Here is a 4,887-nt window from a genome sequence, read left to right as displayed (position 1 = left end):
TTCTGAAAGTGACACAGAAACTAGATCAAAATGGCCAGAGGACAATGGAACATAGACACTGTAGCTGCCATGGGTTGGGGTGCCTGAGTTGCATTGTTTTACTTTACTAATGTGACAAAACAAAATTTTCATTTAACAATAAACTCTATAGCACGTGTAAAAATACATAATCTACCTGCTTATTCCACAAACATCTGTCTGTCTTTGAAAATCTTGCAAACTCCGGCTTCATACTTAACATGTGTATTGATAATAGCCCAGAGAATTGCAGTGTCAAATGTGCTGCAATTTGGACACACGACATGTCCTGTGTACATACATCTACTGATGCCTAATCTGGACACATCTTCAGTGATGTTCCTGGAATCATTGGACGTTTCGGGTCTTTCAACATCATACGCCCTCCTCCAGGTGACCCAGCCGGGGCTGATCAGACCCCAGCTTGTGTCCAGATGACTAGCTAGCTACCATGACTCCATGGCTCCCCTCTTTTGAGCCACAGCCATCTTGAGGCTTTCTCTGCCGCATCGGTGGTACTGCGGATGGCTCTCCTCTTTCTCTCACCCTCGATGCCTAAACTACTGAAGGCTCTGGCCAAGGAACGGGCTGCAAATTCTCTGCATCCAACCTCCACAGGGAAACACCTTGCTCTCCAGCCAGCCTGCTGGCAGTCACTGACCAGTCCTGCGTACTTGGAGAGCTTCCTCTCAAAGGCTTCTTCCAAGTGATCTTCCCACGGGACTGTCAGCTCCAGCAGCACTGCTTGCTTGGTGGATTCAGACACAAGGACAATGTCTGGTCGCAGGGTGGTGACTGCAATATGGCTGGGGAACTTCAGCTGATGTTCAAGGTCCACCAACAACTGCCAGTCTCTTGCAGACGTCAGGATGCCTGTAGATGATGTTCTTCTGGCAGGAGTTGGCTTGTCCCCAGCTCTGACAAAGGCGATGGTTATCTTGGAGGGTCGGAATTGCTTTGCCCACGCCAGTCCTGCGCTGATGGCTTCAGCAATGGTCTTGAGGACTTGGTCATGCCTCCACCTGTACCGACCATCTCCAAGTGCCCTTGTACAGCAACTGAGGATGTGTTCCAGGCTTCCTCGCTTGGAACACAGTGGGCATGCTGGTGTCTCTGCTATGCCCCATATGTGCAGATTTGACGGGCTTGGAAGCACGTCATACACTGCCTGGATGAGGAATTTGATGCGGTGAGGCTCGGCTTTCCAAAGCCCAGGTCACTTTCCTTTCAACCGCATTCTCCCACCTCGTCCAAGCTCCCTGTTGCTTCATTCCCACTGCCTTGCAGGTTCTCGTCTCCTCCACTGCTGCTCTCACCTCCTCCTGAACAAGTCGTTGCCTTTCCTTCCCCCTGGTGTTCATTTGGGGAGTTGGAAAGGATCCTAGCCCTGCTCGACTTCGTGTGACCACTCCCACCAGGCTCCTGTGACGCAGCCTTGCATCTGCCTCTTGAACCGCATCCTCTGCCCTCCATTTCCTGCCAGTCCTCACTTGGATCCCTGCTTTAGCCATCTTCGGATCACTTGAATCCCTGTACTGAACCACTTCTCTGGCTCTAGTTACCTTGAATTCCTCCTCCAAGGATTTGAAAGGCAGTCGCAGTTTGTTGGTGTTCCCGTAGAGTGCAATGCTGCTCAGGCTTCTTGGTAATCCAAGCCATCTTCGGAGGTGTTTGCTGACTTTCCTCTCCAAGGTCTCAACTGTTGAGATAGGGACCGCATAGACAAGGAGGGGCCACAGGATCCTTGGAAGAATGCCATGTTGGTAGACCCAGGCTTTAAACTTCCCAGGTAGGCCTGACTTGTCCACGGATTTCAGCCAGCCATCCAACTCAGTGCAGGTCGACTGGATAGATGTTGTGTCTCTCAGAGAGCAGTCAAAAACCTTGCCCAAGCTCTTGACTGGCTTCTCTGTGATAGTTGGAATGGCTGTGCCTGTGATGTTAAACCGGAACTTGTCCTCCACCTTCCCTTTCTTCAGCACCATTGATATGGATTTGGCGGGTTTGAAACGCATCCGGGCCCACTCCACCAGCTTTTCAAGTCCCTTCAGAATCCACCGGCAGCCTGGGACTGATTCTGTCATGACTGTGAGGTCATCCATGAATGCCCTGATGGGTGGTTGCCGTTGTCCGGAATTCGTGCGGGGCCCTCTGCACTCTGGCTCAGCAGACTTAGTGAGCATGTTCATGGCTAGGGAGAACAATGTCACAGAGATAGTACACCCTGTGATGATACCGATCTCCACCTTGTGCCAACTGGATGTTATTGCTCCTGAAGAGACCCTCATTCTGAAATTGCTGCAATAATCAGCGATGAGGTCTCTACACCTGCTGGGTACATGATGTTTTCTCAAGGTGAGCTGAACCAGCTTGTGTGGAATGGAACCGAATGCATTTGCCAGGTCAAGCCACAACACTGACAGGTTGCCCTTGTTCTCTCTGGCCTCCCGAATGAGCTGTGTCACCACACCAGTATGCTCCACACATCCTGACATTCCTGGAATGCCGCCTTTCTGGACAGATGTATCGATGTAGGTGTTCTTTGCCAGGTAGGTACACAGCCGTTTGGAAACAGCACTGAAGAAAATCTTTGCCTCAACACACAGCAGGGAGATGATGCGGAACTGGTCTAGCTGAGTGGAGTTTTCCTCCTTCGGGATCCATACCCCTTCAGCCACTCTCCATTGTTCAGGGATCCTCCCTCTTCTCCAGAAGACTCGCAGGATTTTCCACAGACGCATCAGGAGTTTGGGACAGTTCTTGTACACTTTGTATGAAGTGCCACTCGGTCCTGGTGCAGAGCTTGCCCTAGCTTTGCAGACAACCTCCCTGACTTCCTTTAGCTGCAGCTCCGACATGTCAAACTGCACTTCTGGTTCAGGGGGTTCTATGAGGTTGTTACACTCTCCCAACTCCTGCTCTCTTACTGGGTCGCTGTACGTCTGCTTCAGATGTTGGTCTATGTCTTCCTGCGAGGAGGCCAGTTTGCCACTGCGCTTCTGCCCCAGCAAATCCTTAGTGAACTTGAAGGGGTTAGCGATGAAAGCAGCACGTTTACGTGCCCTCTCGCGCCGCCGCCTCCGATGCCACTCAGCCCGGCGGAGAACTCTGATGTTTTTCCGAAGGATGCACAATAGCTGGGCCAGGCCAATGCGTATGTCCTGCCGCCTTGTACTGGGATTTCAGCGCTTTCATCTCCTGCCTGATGTTGTGGATCCTTACAGCTCTTTGATTCTTTGAGTAAGATGTTCCGGAGCTTTTCTTCTCCTCCTCGCCAAACCGCTCAGCTGCGATGCTGACAATGATTGTAGTCATAGCTCGTAGCTTCCTTTCGGCCTCTCCTTTCGCCATTGCCTCCAGAATTTGGTCGACATCGTCATCGAACTGTTTCCAGAGTGAGGTCATGCTAGCTGTAGGCCATTTGATCCGCCTCCTGTCAGACTTGATGCTTGAGGGATTAGTTTGCAACACTTGGAGGTTCTGGGCACTGTGGGGTGACTCCGGGCCTGGCCCCTCCTGCGTCTCACCAGGTGTAACACCTGTGCGTTGTGTTGCTTCTGCTCCCAACCGGCACTTCATCCTCGCTCGGTGGATCTTTAAGCCATGGATGTTCTTGCAGATTTTACCGCATGTACACTGCTTGCTCATAGTCGTTTGTCCGTTGCCTGGGTCTGTTACCGTTGTATCCGTCCGACTGGGGTGCTCATCCTCCCCCCCTCTCGGGCACCCCTGGGGGTATTTTTCCATTAAGTTCATCGTAGCTTGGTTGGGTTCCTCCTCTCAGAGGATGCAGATTGGGTTGCTGACCCGTTCTGCCCCGGTTGCCGTCTCTCCGGGCTGGCACTGCCTCTCCAGTAGTCACCACACTCTTCATGGTTGTCATCCAGTCTTTCCTGGCTGTCACTGATCACTCAGGGTATTCACTGTGTACATACATCTACTGATGCCTAATCTGGACACATCTTCAGTGATGTTCCAATATTAATACAATTTAAATAAACAGTCGACCAGAGCCCTTTAGCAGTCAGTGGGCCGGTGCCGGATGATTTATATAATCAGATTATTTTTTATTTCATCCTATCTGTCTGACCCAGACGTTCCAGGGTGTCAATGGCTCTGATCTTCTTCAGGCAGTAACATTCTTAGAATCACTTCCTCTTCAGAAAGTTGTCTTCAAATCACAGTTTGTTCTGTTTCTGAACAAACTCATATTGAGCTGAATAACAGAGCTTTTAATTTTTGAAAAGTTGTGAACATGTCTGCTTAACAGACCTCTGATATTGTTGACATGTATTGTATCAAAAAAATGTAATAAGCTAAGTAAATCATTTAAACTTTTATATAAACCACACATGAACAGTAAAAAAGCTAATTCAGTTTCACCTTGTAAAAAAAACATACAGACGATAAAATCTTCACCACAGATAAACCAGGTAGGATGAAAATATAAAATATACAAAAATGACAGTGTAATGCAGAACGATGTTTGAGGGGGACTCATTATTGGCAAGCAACAATTCTAAAGGAGCTCCGAAGTATTATCACAGGACAAGAGAACAGCCTTAACAGACAGGTTATAGTATTAGATATATTTTGTTGTCTTCCAACTGCATGTGTCATATAACTTACTTGGTCCAATCGCAATTGAGTGATCACGTTTGTGGTAAAGGTTTGGCTAATGTAATTAGCTTCGGATTAATATCAACTCAAAAAGTTGTTGTATTTGACACAAGACATATTTTTTCTTTTTCCTAACATCTGGTTTATATCTGAATTGGGAATGGCCAAGTGTGCATAAAGGAATACAAAAAAATGTTTCTGAAACTTTAGGAGCAGCGGTGACTGAAGGAGTAACCAGGCAGAACTTGG

At 48.6% G+C, this 4,887-nt stretch overlaps 1 pseudogene; it reads right to left on the bottom strand.

The window, feature by feature from the left end:
- Nucleotides 1–460: 460 nt before the first annotated feature.
- On the bottom strand, nt 461–3,774 carry LOC133008740 (uncharacterized; annotated as a pseudogene).
- Nucleotides 3,775–4,887: the final 1,113 nt, after the last annotated feature.

The sequence above is a fragment of the Limanda limanda genome, chromosome 1, assembly GCF_963576545.1.
Source record: "Limanda limanda chromosome 1, fLimLim1.1, whole genome shotgun sequence".
In the NCBI taxonomy this organism is placed as follows: Eukaryota; Metazoa; Chordata; class Actinopteri; order Pleuronectiformes; family Pleuronectidae; genus Limanda; species Limanda limanda.
The sequence above is the reverse complement of the archived record's forward strand: the minus strand, read 5'-3'. Positions and strand labels throughout refer to the sequence as shown.